This window comes from Azolla caroliniana, unplaced genomic scaffold, assembly GCF_043228905.1.
Source record: "Azolla caroliniana isolate FFs.n. ecotype wild unplaced genomic scaffold, voAzoCaro1.0.p SCAF_6, whole genome shotgun sequence".
Classification (NCBI taxonomy): Eukaryota; Viridiplantae; Streptophyta; class Polypodiopsida; order Salviniales; family Salviniaceae; genus Azolla; species Azolla caroliniana.
Genome location: NW_028230441.1, coordinates 15446799 through 15466243, shown reverse-complemented (window position 1 = coordinate 15466243; position 19445 = coordinate 15446799).

Here is a 19445-nt window from a genome sequence, read left to right as displayed (position 1 = left end):
AAAGTAGCTAATAAGCTATCCTAGTAGCTAATAAGCTACTAGCAGCTAATTAGCTATCCTAGTAGCTAATTAGCTATCCTACTAGCTAATTAGCTACTACCATAGTTGAGTAAAGTAGCTAATTAGCTATCCTACTAGCTAATTAGCTACTACCATAGTTGAGTAAAGTACCTAATTAGCTATCCTACTAGCTAATTAGCTACTGGCAACTAATTAGCTATCCTAGTAGCTAATTACTGCTGGCAACTAATTAGCTATCCTACTAGCGAATTAGCTATCCTAGTAGCTAATTAGCTACTGGCAGCTAATTAGCTGTCCTAGTAGCTAATAAGCTATCCTAACTACTACCATAGTTGAGTAAAGTACCTAATTAGCTATCCTAACTACTACCATAGTTGAGTAAAGTACCTAATTAGCTATCATACTAGCTAATTAGCTATCGTACTAGCTAATTAGCTATCCTAGCTTCTACCATAGTTTAGTAAAGTAGCTAATTAGCTATCCTAAATAACTGTCATGTTATTGTAGAATCTTGTGGATTAAGGACGGCACATGATGTGTCTGGTGCTGATGATGCTGCAACAGATGAGGATACTACTGCCAATGTGGCTGAAAGTAAGAGTCCTGCTATCACATCTCCTTCAGATCAGCTGCACCCTATTCTTTTGGAACATTGTACTAAATTAGGCAACGATGTGAAATGCCATGAAATAGTGGAAACAACATGTAAAACTGAGGTTCACAACAACAGTGTTTATGAACACTTGATGCAACATTTCTTCGAGTCTCAAGACCTTGATTCCACCCCACCGAGCCCAACTACTGAAAATGTCCAAACAGATCCCTCTGTACTTGAAAAGCTAGTTCAAGAAACGGCTGATGTGCAATTAGCTGCTGAGGCGATGGGAAGGTTGTCGGAGGAGGACACACTTGCGCATTGGGTCCTAGAAGCAAGGCTAAATGGGGAACCAACCAGAAAAAGGCTGAAGAAGGGGCCACGATCGGGAACAAGACCAGTTACTCGGTCAAGGGGCCCAGACGTAGTGGAGCGAAATACTGTTTAGTTGGATATGATTGTTAGCTTAGGGATTTTGCTAGGGTTTTATGAAGTTTTACTATCCTGTTGGACAAGTAAAACCTCAGATTGGTTGTTGCTTGATCCACATTATGTAATGGAACTCTATGATGTTTTTCCAAGATAATTTGAAGAGTGTTGTTCTATGACTGAAACTCTTTGATGTTCAGGATATTGTTTTGTGAGACTAGTAGTTACTTTGTGAGTGTGAATATGTTGGTGTTTTCTGATGTTGCAGAGTCTAAAGGGTTTGATTCTATTGCTCGTAAGGCCAATGGCAGTGTGGATACTGTTGATGTTGCGGCATGTTTAAAGGGCCCCATCTTGAAAGTAGATGTAGCAACTGACACAAGTGATCTGGTCACACAAGTTGATCAAGCATGTAGCACGGATGACTTGGTGTTGCAGGTAGATGCAGCATGTAGCACGGATGACTTGGTGTTGCAGGTAGATGCAGCATGTAGCACGGATGACTTGGTGTTGCAGGTAGATGCAGCATGTGATACCAGTGGATTGATATCGAGCAGAACAGTAGCTACATGCACTGAGGTAATCCAAGGATTGATAACTAAGTCGACAAAACAAGAGCACCAGAATGTGAAGCTAGGCCCAACACAGTCAACTAGGGGTTTAAAGAGGAAAAGGACACCAGTTGTGTCAGCCAAACCTGAGCTGATTGAGATTGATCGTATCCTACCAGAAAATGGTGTAACAGCGGCTCAGTTTCAGGAATGGAAACCTAAACCACTAGAAGTCGAGCGAAGAGCCTTGATCTTGGAGCTGGATAAAGTCTTGATGAGTGTGAGATATATGCAGCCAAGGAGGGACGCAAATCAGTTTCTAGAGTGGGCTGCGGAGCACTTCGATTTGTTTATTTGGAGTGAAAAACCAAAATCAGATGTGTGGAAGTGTTTGGCAAGATTCTTCCCAAAATGGCGAAGTCGTTTTAAAGGTCAATGGGCACGAGAAAATTGTGAGCAGATGGAAGCTGCAAGATTCAAGAGGCTTTCTGATTTTTGGGCTACTTGGCCTGAATATAATGCTGACAATACATTGATTTTGGATACAGAACATTTCCGACACTACTTCAATATTCGGAGATGCTGTCTCATTCTACCCGAGGAAATGCCTGAACAGTACCTGGTGCAAACAGTGAGCTGCCAACTAGGTGCATGGTTGTGGACTCCATACCGAGCTCAATATGCGGATAATATATGTAGACTCGTTCCACTGACTAGCAAGAGCTTAGCTGTTTATAGGAGATTTGTAGACATTGCCAATGGTAATTTATAAATATGTAAAGAGATGACATTATTCAATGAAGAATTTAATTACTTGTTCCCACTGTACTTATCTACTGTGTAATTTGAGGAATATGTTGCAGATTGTTGATTTCATTCTATTGATGACTATTTAGCTATTGACAGCTAATTAGCTGCATTTGTACAGCTAATTAGCTGCATTTGTACAGCTAATTAGCTACTGATGACTATTTCGCTATAACTTATAACTTAAAACTTAACAAAAAAGACATGATTTTATTGAGAAAGAAGCACAGAAAGCAGACTGTATACAAGAAATTGATTCCAAACGAATTTATTGATCTGTTTTCGCGAAATACATGTTTGTTTTACAAGAGAACATGGTAAGTGCTACTTGTAGCTACAAATTCCATGGCATACTATTGTAAATACATTTGTACAGCTAATTAGCTGCATTTGTACAGCTAATTAGCTACTGATGACTATTTCGCTATAACTTATAACTTAAAACTTAACAAAAAAGACATGATTTTATTGAGAAAGAAGCACAGAAAGCAGACTGTATACAAGAAATTGATTCCAAACGAATTTATTGATCTGTTTTCGCGAAATACATGTTTGTTTTACAAGAGAACATGGTAAGTGCTACTTGTAGCTACAAATTCCATGGCATACTATTGTAAATACATTCATACACATTAGCACCAACAGTGTATAAACCGGAGCAGCTATTGTATTCTGACATTGGGACGTTGATGCATCTGACCAAATGAGAGTACATATACGCCGCTGGTTTGTCTTCTAACAGCCTGTACACATATTCGTAGTCATCTAGTTTTGCATAAAAAATGCCTTCGATGTAGAATGTCCCGGCAGATACAAAATTTCCCCATGCATCTACAATATTCTGCCTTGCACACTGTTTACTAACCGTGCACTTTAATATATAGAAATCAGCACCCTCTGAATTGCCTTCTTCAGCATTTACAGCGAAGTTATCCCCAACGTTCAAGACATCACTCAAAGTATCTCCAAGTCCCTCATATGTGAAGTCAGCATTCTGCCCTGTTTCTCCATCAACTGCTTCCTTATCATTCAGAGTGTGATACTCCCAATTCTGAATGTATGCTTTGTTTAGACAATATCTCCAATTTCCCTGCACACAATGGAAGCAAAAACAAGTCAATTCTCTAACCGCAATACAATGACCATCCAACCTGGAATAACCGCGAACAGCATGCAGAGATCGCAATTCGGGAATTCCTTGGCACTCCCAGGTCTTCTCCCTATTTACTTCATCTATCTTCACTTCCCAAAATTCACGTTTGATATCTCGAACTTGCGAGGAATAAACACCTGTGGCACTCGTCGACATATTTGTTCTTAAAAATTCAACTACATGTGATGCACAATTCATGTGCACACCATCTGTCTTTAGTTGTTCATGGGTAAGTGCCCGCTTTATAACAGCCCCTGCACCATCATGTTCACCTTTACCATGGCCAGACCCAAAAAAATTCCATCTCATCTCCAAACCTGTTATAGCAGGATACCTCCCCACAAAATAAAATGGACGTCGAGCCTTGAATTGTGACGCAGCTCCGTCAGACCAGACCCAATGTTGAGTAAGCTCCAAACGTTGAGCTAATAACCACTGCCAATGTAACTTAAAACAGTGTTGGACGAACAAGGTATCATGCTTCTTATCATCGGAAATAAAGAAATGAATTACTTTTTTAACATCACCTGAAACTCGAAAATATGTTATGTGCACAAAAATGGTTACCTGAACTGAACACCAATGCATAGATTGAAATTTCATTCTGCTGCTTGAAAGTATAATTCTCTGCGAAATCTACTACTGAGACTACTACATCATTTGGGAAATCAGATATGCAAGTCTTAAACTGATGGGCCTGCCATGAATAAATGAAGTTGTGTTTAATGAACTTTCCTAGAGATACTACAAACAGAGACACCAAATCCCTTGGTTTAAGCATCTTCCGAACTAGATCCTTTCTTTTACACACCTTTCCTTCGAAATTGGTGTTCACTGACTCAAATAACTTCACAGAGATCAATATTTCACTACTCAATTCATTTGGACACCACCTAAATCTAGTAGGGCCACAATCTTGACATAAACCCATGACACATTTATGAATATGGAAGATAGCGTCAGATTCTCTCGGACACAATATTGAATCTAATAAATAACTCATGGAAGAGATAACGTGCTCAGATGATTTACACTCCTCTTGCGGGCTTGATCGACAGATTTGGCACCCACATGTGCAAACTGTATTAGTTAGGGATGCGCTATGGTGACGTAGTAGATTAACAGAGTCCTTCAGAAAACCCATCTGTACATGGTAAATGCAACAACATGTGTATCGATCCTTTAAGCGTCTCACAAAGTGTGGCTTAAGAGACTCGAATGTTCGTAGTTGAACTTTGATAGTTGGATGCATTCGTTTGAACCTAATAAATAAATCGACCTGCGTAATAAAGGGGAATTAGTTATTCTCGTAACTAGCTAACTATCCTAGTAGCTAATTAGCTATTCTAGTAGCTAGTTAGCTATTCTAGTAGCTAGTTAGCTATTCTAGTAGCTAATTAGCTATCATGGTAGCTAATTAGTTGTCCTAGTAGCTAATTAGCTATCATGGTAGTTAATTAGCTGTCGTAGTAGCTAATTAGCTATCATGGTAGCTAATTAGCTATTCTAGTAGCCAATTAGCTATCATGGTAGCTAATTAGCTGTCGTAGTAGCTAATTAGCTATCATGGTAGCTAATTAGCTGTCCTAGTAGCTAATTGGTTGTCCTAGTAGCTAATTAGCTATCATGGTAGCTAATTAGCTGTCGTAGTAGCTAATTAGCTATCATGGTAGCTAATTAGCTATTCTAGTAGCTAATTAGCTATTCTAGTAGCTAATTAGCTATCATGGTAGCTAATTAGCTGTCGTAGTAGCTAATTAGCTATCATGGTAGCTAATTAGCTGTCGTAGTAGCTAATTAGCTATCATGGTAGCTAATTAGCTATTCTAGTAGCTAATTAGCTATTCTAGTAGCTAATTAGCTATTATGGTAGCTAATTAGCTATTCTAGTAGCTAATTAGCTATCATGGTAGCTAATTAGCTGTCGTAGTAGCTAATTAGCTATCATGGTAGCTAATTAGCTGTCCTAGTAGCTAATTAGTTGTCCTAGTAGCTAATTAGCTATCATGGTGGCTAATTAGCTTGTCTACTAGCTAATTAGCTATCATGGTGGCTAATTAGCTTTCCTAGTAACTAATTAGCTATCATGGTAGCTAATTAGCTGGTCTAGTAGCTAATTAGCTATCGTGGTAGCTAATTAGCTGGTCTAGTAGCTAATTAGCTATAATGGTGGCTGATTAGCTTTCCTAGTAACTAAATAGCTATCATGGTAGCTAATTAGCTGGTATAGTAGCTAATTAGCTATCATGGTAGCTAATTAGCTGGTATAGTAGCTAATTAGCTATCATGGTAGCTAATTAGCTATCACGGTGGCTAATTAGCTGTCCTAGTAACTAATTAGCTATCATGGTAGCTAATTAGCTGGTCTAGTAGCTAATTAGCTATAATGGTGGCTAATTAGCTATCCTAACTAATTAGCTATCATGGTAGTAGCTATTGAGAGTAGCCAGTTACCTATGTAGTAGCTATCATAGTAGCTAATTAGCTATCATGGTAGCTAATTAGCTTTCCTAGTAGCTAATTAGCTGGTAATAACGAAATAGCTAACTAGCTACCATGATAGCTAACTAGCTAGCAGTACAGCTAATTACCATGTTGAGATAAATGTAAATACCTGAGGTACATCAAGAAGATGAATGGGATGCTCCTCGTATTGATTTCTTCCAACACGTTTCCTGCATAAATCCTTTTTATTGGGTGAAACCCTACTCTCATTAGTCCAAAACATTGTGATTACATCCTTGATTTCAAATGTTATGGGTGTCATTGGCTTACATCTTGTAGTTAGCTTTAGTAGACTAGTTCCTTCACCCGAGGAAATTATACGGTTCATTGTATTGTACACTGTTTTTCTACTAACACCAATTACCTTAGATAGCTCACTGATGTTTATATCGTCAACATCACTATTAAGTAACATCATTAGACTAGACCTTTTTAAGACAAGATCATCTTCTGACCTGCTCATGGATACGAAACTATTACGAAGATTATTTACTAAAATAGATGATATGTTTGCATTAAGACCATCACAATCAACTAAGTCCTTTATCGATGGATCATTACATATTCCATAAAGTACTACCTTCTTTTCTTCATTGCTGATGTGCTTGGTTTGAACATTGAAATAGTCTACAACCTTTCTCTCTATGATGGTAGTCGCATTACTTACATTCTCAGCTAAACTATCCTTACCTTTACTGAGTGTGGCTTTCGTATCCTTCAACAATTGACGATGTTTCCTTTTTTTTTCTGCCCAATAGTTTCGTATGGCTTGTTGTGTCCTGATAACATCATCCCTATCCTTATGATCATTGAGGGGTAATTCTAAACACCCTTCTTCCCCTTCCATTTGGCTAGACATGTTAAAACCCTAAATTTCCAGAAAAAAAAAACAAGTATTAAAGATGGCTATGGGCAACAACAATACACAAAAATATTCCACACAATACACAAGATTAGACACAACAATACACAAGATAATCAATAGACAGAAAAGTTATTGCAATCCAAGACCGAACAGTAGAGGATTTCACTCTGTTGGATCCAACAGTTGAGGAGGCGATCCAAGACCGACCAATGGCAACAACTGAGTGTAGAATGTTGCCGTTGGATGAGTGAACTCCGTCAAATCGAAATGTGGAAGCAATCCGGGACTGGACAGTAGTGGCAACTGAGTATAGAATGATGGCAATGGAGGAGAGAACCCCGTCAGATTGAACAGTTACCGATGATGCTTGAAACGCACATAGAAGGCACTTGAGAATAGAGTGGCATAGAGAAGAGAACCCCGTCAGATTGAACAGTTACCAATGATGCTTGAAACGCACAGTAGCGGCCCCTGAGTGAGAGTGGAAAAGAGAAGAGAACCCCGTCAGATTGAACAGTTACCAATGATGCTTGAAATGCACAGTAGCGGCCCCTGAGTGAGAGTGGAAAAGAGAAGAGAACCCCGTCAGATTGAATAGCTCTTTGATTATGCTTGGAACGCACAGTAGCAACCCCTGAGTGTAGAGTGGCAAAGAGAAGAGAACCCCGTCAGATTGAACAACTCTTTGATGATGCTTGGAACGCACAGCAGCGGCCCCTGAGTGTAGAGTGGCACAGAGAAGAGAACCCCCTCAGATTGAACAGCTCTTTGATGATGCTTGGAACGCACAGTAATGGCCCCTGAGTGTAGAGTGGCACAGAGAAGAGAACCCCCTCAGATTGAACAGCTCTTTGATGATGCTTGGAACGCACAGTAATGGCCCCTGAGTGTAGAGTGGCAAAGAGAAGAGAACCCCGTCAGATTGAACAGCTCTTTGATGATGCTTGGAATGCACAGTAGTGGCCCCTGAGTGTAGAGTGTCACAGAGAAGAGAACCCCGTCAGATTGAGCAGCTCTTTGATGATGCTTGGAACGCACAGTAGCAGCCCCTCAGTGTAGAGTGGCGGCAGGTGGACTCGATAGGGTTTAGCAACAGTGGTAGCAACTAACCCACAGTACTCAACTAGAGATGGCCTACGTGATGTGGCAAAGGATCATGCATAATGGACCTAGGAATTCGATATATAATTTATGGTACACATTTATGGTGCACACATCAATTTATGTTGCACATTTATGGCACTCATTTACATATGTAATTAAAACACTCTAGTATTTTCAATGGTAGTTTTTTGCATACTTAATTTATTAATGATGGCTTTTTACTAAAATGACTATTTATCAATGGTAGCTTTTTGCATAGCTAATTAGCTATGTCAAGGACATAGCTAATTGTTTCCACTCGCATGCTTTCACCCAGAGAGAGCTTGAGAGAGATTAAGATTGAACTCTTGATTTTAGATTTTAAGAAACAAGTTACACGATTAATTCGATAACGAATTCTCTTCTTCTTAATTTCATAACCAAATAAAACCTAACCCTTCTTCTTTTTCATCCCTTCTTTTATAGATGCTCTCATGCATATGATACATGTGAGGGTACAAGACATGCATAAAATGCATGTTTGCCATTTGGCGCTCATGTATTACATGTGGTGCATGACAACCATGTCACTCATTTTAGCTCTCATGTATAAGAATTTCCATGTAAAAGTATAACGATAGAAATATAAATTCAACTAAATGTCATGGCTTAGTGGTAAGCCTATTGACCCTTAACTAGGAGGTGCAAGGTTCAAATCCTCACTTGCCCTCCTTGTGTATATATATGTGATATTTATTTATTAATTTGTTCGCCAGATGCCGGATGACGCCGGTTTGCCGGTCACCACTGGCGCCGGTGCACTACCGAATGTCGGTTCCGTCGGATGATGGTTCCGCTGGATCACCGGTTGCCGGTGTGCCACCGTCGCTTTGACGGCTGCCGCCGGATCACCGGCTCCATCGTCGGTCTGGTTTTGGTTGGTCAAAACCATTACAAGTAGCTAGGTCACCGAGTCCACTCTTAGTTCAAGTTACCTTGAACTCTCTATGCTCCACACATAGACACAAAGATAATATTTTTTGCTCTACCTTATATATTATGAGAGCCGTATTTGTCGTGCCTATGGGGGATATCTCACAATTTTCTCTTTTCGTTTCACAAACTTTATACCCTCATATCTTGACATCTAGTTGTCTGTTTCTCGTTTAATAAAGTGCATTCGAAAGCTCTTGAAGACCTCTATCATTTTGTAGTTAGATACTTCACTATTATTTTTTTATGTGATTCATACTCGATTTTGTACGTTTTATGTGATTTTCACACCATTGTCGAAAATCTTCATGACATCCACCCCCACCAAACCGCACGTCCTCCGGTACGTGCCAAGAAGAGAGAAAGTGAGATTTCGGCTATGGTGATCAATCAGATTCCTCCATGTCTTCATTTACATCCGCCCTATTATGTTCATCGTCAAGGTGATCGAGGTTAGGATTCTCGTCTTGTCTTTTCTTGAAAATCTTTACTCTTTTTCCCGCAATGGGTACGGGCCAACCTTGATCCGTCTAGCTCCGCAAGGTGGTATGTGGCATTATCGTTGGCACTTGTCACCACATACGGCCCGAACCATCTTCTTGCGAACTTTCTTGTTGTACTGTGTTGATTGTCAAGGTTGTTGTCGTAAACCAAAACCCAATCTCCTTCTTCAATCTTCTTGGGACGAAGTCGATACGTGTTGTCGAACCGAACTTTGTTCTTTACTCGGGCTGCCTCCATCATCTTTTGCGCTTTTTCTAGATCTTCAAGTCTTCTTTCAAGTTGCCTTATCCGTGCCACTAATAACTCTTCTCGGCTCATCTCGTTCTCCCACGGTATCGCTACCCATGAGGCGATGGTCCTTTCAATGAGCATAACCAGCTTTTGTCCATACATAAGCTCCGTCGGCATATACTCTGTCACCGAGCTGTGTGTCGTTCTATCGGCCCACAAGGCATAGGGTAATAGTCGTGGCCAATTCCCGACTCGACCGTTGCATGCCCATACGATGGCTTTAACGATAAGTCCATGCCCTCGCTCGATCTTCCCATTCGCTTTCAGATTGTAGGCAATCGTGAGGCCCACAAGGCATAGGGTAATAGTCGTGGCCAATTCCCGACTCGACCGTTGCATGCCCATACGATGGCTTTAACGATAGGTCCATGCCCTCGCTCGATCTTCCCATTCACTTTCAGATTGTAGGCAGTCGTGAGGGAGAGCTTCACACCTAGTCATTCGAAGAGCTCCGTCGCTTCATGCGCATCAAACTCCCCTCAGTCGGCCACTATCTTCCCCACACATCCGTATCGGCAAACAACCTCTTCAAGCAAAAATTTGCAAACAACTGAAGTCGTCTTATTTGTCAAGGCTCGTCCTTCCACTTGATTTGTCAAGTCTTCCCTTGCCAGCACTCAGTACTTCATTTGTCCCACTCCCATTAGCATCGAGACCAGATCCACCATCCATTTGAAGTGTATGGTGAGTGGGTATGTCAATTGTAACTCATCACGATGATGTATATTTGAATATATTTTGCAAGTTTTGCATGTGGACACGAAATGGAGTACATCTTTGTACATGCTTGGCCACCAGTACTTCTCCTTCAACTTTTTAAACATCACCCATGTTCCTCTATGACCTGCCTAAGCACTCTCGTGGAATTCGATCATCAGCGTCTCTTGCTCTTCTTTCTTCACCACCACTCAACGTGGTATTCCTGTCCTTCTTTTTGGATGTCGCCAAAGGAATCCTCCTCCTTTGTCAACGAAGCATCTGCCATCAATGTTCTTAGGAATCTACCGATCAGTAACCACTCTCCTTCGTACTCGTTCTCGTTGAAGGCGTGGAGGGTTTGCGTGTCCTGGTCTTCCGCCGACAATCGAGCCATCTTGAAGAAGTTGAGGACGACATCTTCATCTTCCGAAACCATGTCGCTTCCATTTTCAAATCTTGCCCTCAACAACATGTCAGCCATGGCGTTTTTCTTCCCTGCAATGTGCATGCTCCAAGGAACCTTCTAACCTCCGTTTGGTTTTCGCATTCTTCTTTCATGTCTTGGATTGCGTTCACTTTGGATGGAGAGGGCTTCCAGCCGTATGCTCCACACAAGTGACCTACCACCAAGATCTTTGGTTGCCCGAATGCGGAATTTTCTCCCGAAAATGTCAAATTCGCATCTTCGAACCTTTGAAGCACCTTCTCGCAATCTTTCATATGATCCACAACGAACTTTCTACAACCTTCCTTATCTTTCGATTCATCTTTCTCCTCATCCGAACATCCTTTTATCGGAATATCATCCAAGAATGGCATCGTGATGTCCGGGATGCAATCCTTCAAGACTTTATTCATGGCATTCACCATATGAGCCACCGAGTTCATTGCGCCTTGGGGTAAGGTACACATCTGCACAAGCCCAATCGGAGTCCTCATGGTTGTAATGTCCCGACTGTCGATCGCCAATTGGAATTGTTCATATCCGGAGTAGAGATCGCCAATGGAGTAGATGGACCGGCCTGCAAACGCTTCGGCAAATTTGTCCACGCTCGGACCGATTCCGGCATTTCGAATTGTCACCTTGTTGATGGGTTGAAGATCTTGGATGAATTGCAATGATCCATTCTTCTTCGGCACCGTGAACCACCTATTGGAATAAGGAGCATTCGATGGTTCTAGAATTCCCATACTCACCTTCTCCTTTAAGAGCTCGATCAGCTTCGGAAGGTGTGCTCTCAAAACCGGTATTAGTTTCAAATTCCAATGCACATGAGGCACCGTGAAGATCACCATCGGCTCTATAACCTTTGGGTTGGCACATCCGATTTCTTGTGGGAAGAATGCGAAAGCCTTCCCATGTCTCTCAAGCATATCGTGAAACATTCGCTCCTCTTCAGGGAGAAGGAAATCCTCCTTTCCAACTCGTAGTTTCCCTTTCGTCTCTTCGGTGAAGACATGACCTATCGTCTTCGGATCTCTTAAGCTTGGATCGTTAGCGACTTCCTTCATCTTTTGCCAGCTATCTTCCTGTAGTGGAACCGCAACTAGCTTGATCTTCTTATCCACCATTTTATATTTTGTGTTGATGTCAGCTTCCTTCATCGAGATGCCACGACGGTATTCATCGATGATAGCAGACATGTTGACGGAGTTAACCGAAATCACACGTTGGTTGTGAAGATAAGTCAAGTCCTCGACGTCCTCAATTTCGCCGATGGTGTTGTTAAATGAGGCTTCTTTCATAATATGAATCACGAACTCTCCTTCTTCTATTATGTTTTCTTCTTTCAGCATCTTCTTGAATTCTTGTATCTGACGCTTGTCCTTCTTGTCGGGTAGTACTAGTTTACATGCGCCACTAGGTGTGACACATGTTGCTTCTCCTCGCAATCCACGCACTCTTCTTACTTGTGGGGTCTTGTGATTGCTCAAACTATTTGTGCCCCATGCTTCAATAGTCCGCTCTAAAAATCCGAGGATTCGCCTCTGAGACTATCTCGATTCCTTTCATGATTGGCTCACACCGTTAGGAATTGGACCGATCTTTGGTTGTCAAGACTCGTTATTCGTGCAAAGGCTGCTCCATTATCGAACACTTTGGTCTCCATCCAAGATGATGTGATATAAGGTTGCCCTAGGATGACAGGATGCGACGTCGATTCTTGTACGAAGAAGTGTTGATCCATCTCCACATAGCCGATCGTGACTTTGACATTGGGACAAGCTCCGTACAAGTCCTCAGTAGACTTTGTTGCTGCGCGAATCTTCCATCCGTGGTTTGTATTGATTGGCCATCTTCCTTTTTTGTAGAAGTCGGTTGACATGAGGTTGATCTCCGAGCCGTGGTCGATCAAAGCTACCACGGTCTCTTTCTTCTCCCCGATCTTCACCGGCGTCTCCATTGTCACTCGTGCCCAATGAGGTCGAGTATAGTGGCTATCCATCATATCTTCATCGACTTCGTTTCTTGCCATCGTTATGGCATTCGTTTTTGCTTTTTGAGGCTTCTCTTCTTCCTGGTCCGATTGTTGTCTTTTTCTCTTTACAAGTTCCACAATCGTGTCATGGAACTCCTTCATAATGCCAAGCAATTCCCTCAAGGACAAAGTCACGTGGCTATCAAGAACTCATTCTTCGAGAATCTTCTTTAGGTCCGTTGTCTGCTCTATGTTCGACCTTAGCTTATAGGTAGGCATAGTCCTTGTCCTCCGAGCGGGGTCTTCAACACCAACCGTCACGGACCAAACCATTTCTTCAACTCGTATGCTCAGCTCCCCTTTTCGGCTTGATTCTCGTTCCTCCATTTGTAAAGGTCGACTTGTCTCCGCATCGTCCTTCTTTTTCGCGTTCCTTGTTTCATGTCTTTTTTATGGTCCTTGCTCTTCTATTCTTTTTCTCTTTTCTTCCACGAACACCTCATGGTTGTCGCACATCACCTCCACGAGTATGGTGTTGTCGTCCATCGGATCCGACTACCCGGTTATGCTTTGCATGCTTCGGTCCGCAAGCTCTACCTCATTCCATGTGACCTTCCCCATCTTCTCATACTCGAGAACGGAAGACCAAAACTTGCCTCCCACTTTCGCAGCTTCATTTCTGTCTTTCCCGACTCTTATTCCGGCTGATGCAGCATAGTGCATCGCATCCACATGAGTCGCATTGGCATCCTCCATAGCTTTCTTCATTCCTCCTCTTCCGAAATTCACCCGTAGGGGTCTTCTAGTCTCGCTCGAGCAGATCATGTTGTCATCTATGTACACGATATTTTGTCCAATCGCCTCTCGAAGGCTCGCGCAATCCCTTCTCATGTGGTCCATGCTATCGCACCACACGCATCTAAAGGGTTCTTTTCCTTTGGGGCCCCGACGATTCATGTTGGCTAGCGTGAACTTCTCGAACTTCTTCGCTAGCTCTTCAATGATGTCGTCATCAATCTTCTTTTCTTTTGGACTGCTTTGTTTGGGCGGCTCAGCTACTTTCGGTTGTCTTGTTTTCTCCGCAATAGTCAATCCCACCAAGTCGGTGTCATCAACCCACCCACTAACGACGCTTGTTGAGCCTATTGCATGCTCGCTTTATCGCAACCCAGTCCGCCACAAGACCGTTCGCTTGGGTATCATCTTCGAGAAGAGTCCCCAACTCCCGTCTATCCTTCATGTCCACGGCCTTCAAGAAGTACAAAGTCTTGTCCTCTTCAAGCAACACTTGGTCCATGTTGGGGAGACGACTAAACATCTAGTCGAATTCGTCGTACACCCTCGAGGCGCTCATCTTCTTATTCTTCTTCTCTATCCACTTCATCAGGGCATGTCGAGTCATCCTCGTTGAGTCTTCAATTGCGAACTCCGCTAGGATCGTTTTCTCGAACTCGGACCATGTTGTCTTACCTTCTTGAAGTTCGATGATGCATCTTTGAACGTTGTTGGCGACAACTCTCTTGAAGCTTGCGATTTGACGTGCTTCGGACACGTCCCTCTGATTCATCTCCCTTCTATATGTTAGGAAACAGGTCCCTCCGGATGGGAAGTGAGAAGAACAGTGTCGATGAGCAAACTCGGCCGAGGCCAAATCTGGATGACGAATACCCGGCTTTGGAAGAACCGGTGAGAACCGGATGACGAGTGCCCGGCAAGAGCCGGATGATGCAGGCCCAATGAGGAGTGCTCACCGGATGAAGGGACATATTCGTAAATATGTTTCTGAGAGTCCATTGGGGCTATATTTGTAAATAGCCAAAAAGTCATATTAGCATAAATATAACTTAGGGCAAACTGAGAACTGTGTGTGATTGTAGTTGTTATTCTTGTTGGTGCAAGATTAGAGCGCGTAACAGTGTACAGAGAGAGAGAGAGAGAGGAAGAGGTCGTTGCCTCTATTGTAACCGCCGCATGTGGCGAAGATAGCAAGCTCGAGGTCGTGGCCTTGGTGCTCTACTATTGTACATTCTGATATTGTGATAGTTTGCAGTTTGTGGGCTGCCGTGGTTTTTCCCTAGTTTGGGTTTTTCACGTTAACATCCTGTGTACTCTTCTCTTCACTGTGTCGTGCGTTCATTATCCGTTTTCTGTGTTTGATTTTAGACTCGGTTGTGGCCGAGCGTGTATCCCTGTCACTATATGCATCAAGGAACTTCGTAACGTTCCTTCCATCGAATTGGCCCTCGAGCTCTACGACACGATCGACAGCCTTCTCCACGCTCGCGTCGTTGTCCCGAGATCTCTCATTTGCTCGACGATTAGCATCATCCTTTCGAGCTCTCCCGCTTGATTGCTTGAGGAAGTCATCTCCAAGTATTAATCTCGGCTTGATCCTTCCTATCGCCTCTTTCACGTCGGGTTCACCACTTAATTATGTCGTGAAGATCCGTCACTACGCGTGGATCGTGAGGCGGAACCGCCGGGGTTCTGGACCGGAAGGACTTGAAGTTGGCACAAGCTTTAGCGAGAAAGTACTTAAGCTAGATTGAAAGAGAGAGAGAGCTTGAGATAGAATAGAACGCTTGACTTTAGATTGAGAGAGATTAAGATTGAACTCTTGATTTTAGATTTTAAGAAACAAGTTACACGATTAATTCGATAACGAATTCTCTTCTTCTTAATTTCATAACCAAATAAAACCTAACCCTTCTTCTTTTTCATCCCTTCTTTTATAGATGCTCTCATGCATATGATACATGTGAGGGTACAAGACATGCATAAAATGCATGTTTGCCATTTGGCGCTTATGTATTACATGTGGTGCATGACAACAATGTCACTCATTTTAGCTCTCATGTATAAGAATTTCCATGTAAAAGTACAACGATAGAAATATAAATTCAACTAAATGTCATGGCTTAGTGGTAAGCCCATTGACTCTTAACTAGGAGGTGCAAGGTTCAAATCCTCACTTGCCCTCCTTGTGTATATATATGTGATATTTATTTATTAATTTGTTCGTCGAATGCCGGATGACGCCGGTTTGCCGGTGCGTCGGCGCCTCGCCGGCTCCATCGGATGACGGTTCCGCTAGATCACCAGTTGTCGGTGTGCCACCGGCTCCATCGTCGGTCCGATTTTGGTTGGCCATTACAAGTAGCAGCTAGGCCACCTCCACTCTTAATTCAAGTTACCTTGAACTCTCTATGCTCCACACATATACACAAAGATAATAACTTTTGCTCTACCTTATATATTATGAGAGCCGTATTTGTCGTGCCTATATGGGATATCTCACAATTTTCTCTTTTCGTTTCACAAACTTTATACCCTCATATCTTGACATCTAGTTGTCCGTTTCTCGTGTAATAAAGTGCATTCGAAAGCTCTTGAAGACCTCTATTATTTTGTAGTTAGATACTTCACTATTATTTTTTTATGTGATTCATACTCGATTTCGTACGTTTTATGTGATTTTCACACCATTGTCGAAAATCTTCACAATGGAGAAGGCCACTTCAAAGGAGGACAAATGTTTCGGGACGAGCGTCGTGTTCGAAATAACAGATGATGAAGGAGCAAGCCTAATCGAAGCTTGCATTAAGAGAGATAAAGAGTGTGAGATCGGCATGATAAAGGATGTAGTCGCTAAAATCAACATCGAGGAGGCGGCTATGAACAAGACAATACTCATCGACAACAATCACGACCGGATTTCCTTCGCACATGTTCTAGAGACTTGGGCAATTGCGTCCAAGAACCAATGTGAGACCCAAGAGATGGAAGGTGTCGGCGAGGAGCCGAAGGTCGAAATGAATACATGCGACGAAGAGAGAAGCATGATCGAAGCTTGCTCGATCAAGAGGGTCAATGGGTACGAGGCCCATGAGATTGAAGAGATAGCCACGAAAAATGACATCAGGTCAGAGGTGGTTATGGAAGAATTAATGGCAGATGGCCGTGTCATGGATTCCTTCACACAAGTTCCGGAGACTTGGGCAGTTGTAGAGAACCAACAGAAGACCCAAGAGATGGAAGGTGGCAACAAGGGGGAGTTCAAATTTTATGTGAAAGATGGCATCAAGACAAAGGTGTCAAAGGCAATTGACCAAAGACAAACAGATTCCTTCACACATTTTCTAGAGACTTGGGCAGTTGTCGTTCAAAGCTAGCGTGAGACCCAAGAGACAAAAGAGGATGGCGGGGAACCGAAGGTCCAAGCTGTTGCAAATAACGAAGTTGGGGAATGGCCGACAAATACATATGGATCTCTCCACACTCGTTCTAGAGACTTGGGCATTAACCGATGTAAGACCCAAGAGAAGGACAATGACGATGAAAAAGCAAGGGTTGAAGCTGATGTGTGGGAGGAAGAGGTCAAGCAAAGCATAGAGACAAAAGCTGATGCGTACAACAAAGATTCTGAGCAAAGTATGACAAGGGATGACGATGGCCAAGTGAGCCATCAAGATTTGAAGGATGTGATCAAAACATCTAGCAAAGATGCTAGTGTGAAGATTGTCGAGGGTTGAAGCTGATGTGTGGGAGGAAGAGGTCAAGCAAAGCATAGAGACAAAAGCTGATGCGTACAACAAAGATTTTGAGCAAAGTATGACAAGGGATGACGATGGCCAAGTGAGCCATCAAGATTTGAAGGATGTGATCAAAACATCTAGCAAAGATGCTAGTGTGAAGATTGTCGACTCTAATATGAGATTGTATCATGAAACTAGACAAATTGAGAAATATAGAGCATGGTCGCGTAAGGATCTCAAAGTAGGCATGCACTTGAAGGTACTACATGGGGTAGTCAATGTCATTATTCAGATAAAGGCTTGGGGAGAAAGACACAAAACAAAAATGTGTGATGGGTCAAAGTGCCTTGAGCAAGGAGACGATGGGGACAAAGGTGGAACATGCATAAAACCTAAACAATTATGTTCGGAAAGAGGACAAGGGGCCGTGACAACTGGTCATGGTAAAACAAAGAATGAGCGAATGATATGGTGGATTGGATGGCGACAATGGTTCGAGTGAAGGGAATGGACATGCTCGGAAAAGAAAAAAAAGAAAAAAAAAAGAATTGTACTAATCACCGTAGCCGAAATCTCACACTCTATTCTTGGCACATACTAGAGGACGTGTGGTTTGGTGGGGGTGGATATCATGAAGATTTCCGGCAACGGTGTGAAAATTGAATGGAATGTACAAAATCGAGTGTGGTTCTTCACAAACAACATAAAACAATAATAGTGAAGATACTATTTTATACTAGTTTAATATCTTGGTACAAAAAGATGGAGGTCTTTAAGAGCTTTCGAATACACTTTACCACAAAAGAAACGGACAACTAAGTGGCAGGTTATGTGGGTATAAAGTTTGTGAAGAAGAAGAGAAAAAACAAAACTACAAGATATCCCACATAGACATAAAAAATAAGGATCCCAGAGTATATAAGCAAGGCCAAAATCTATTGCTTTGTGTTTATGAGTGGATCATAAATTGATTCATGTGTGAAATTCTTAATATTCGACATCCGTAATATTCGTAAAATTTGATCATACAATATGACCCCAAGAATATTACAGAACCATTCGTTTATTTATTTATTATATATAATTTTATATATTAAATATATTATTAGTCTAAGGTCCCCTTTTTAATGTCAAGAGAGTAAAAAGCGGGGAATTAATGAACCTTTTATTTATTATTTATTTTTTTATTAAAAATAAAACAAATTCTTTAAAGTTTTTCATCTATTATAATTTATAAGAATATTGTTACTATGAGGTCCCCTTTTTAATGTGAGATAAAAATATAAAAATTTTGGAGAACCTTTTATTTATTCTATTTAGTTTACATATATTTTATTTATTTTTTGTTTTATTAAAAATTAAAACATATACAACTAAGTTTGATAAATATTATAAAAATATTATTAGTGTGAGTTCCCTTTTTAATGTGAAATAAAAATATGAAATTTATGGGAACCTTTTATTTAGTTAATCTATTTACATTTATTTATTTATTTATCGTTTTATTAAAAAATAAAACAAATACATTTAAGTTATATATATATTATAAAAATATTATTAGTACGAGGTTCCCTTTTAATAACAGATAAAAATATCAATTTTTGTGGGAGAGTAAAGTGGGAAATTAATGAACCTTTTATTTATTATTTATTATTATTTTATATTTATTAAAAATAAAACAAATACTTTTAAGTTTTAAGTTTTCCATTTATTATATAAAAATATTATTTAGTGTAAGCCTCCTTTTTAATGTCAAGTTAAATATCCAATATTTAATGTGAAAGTCTCTTTGTTATATGATATATATATTAGAAATTAAAAAGTAGGAGCTCTCTTTTTTTCTTTTCTTTTTTAACGAATATTTTTTCATGTATTCTTACGCATATTCGTATGGTAACCCCCACGAATGCGAATATGTCAATCTATGGAGTGGATCATAGAATGTTCAAGGTGACTTGAGCTAAACTAACCAGATAATTGTGTGTGGCCTAACT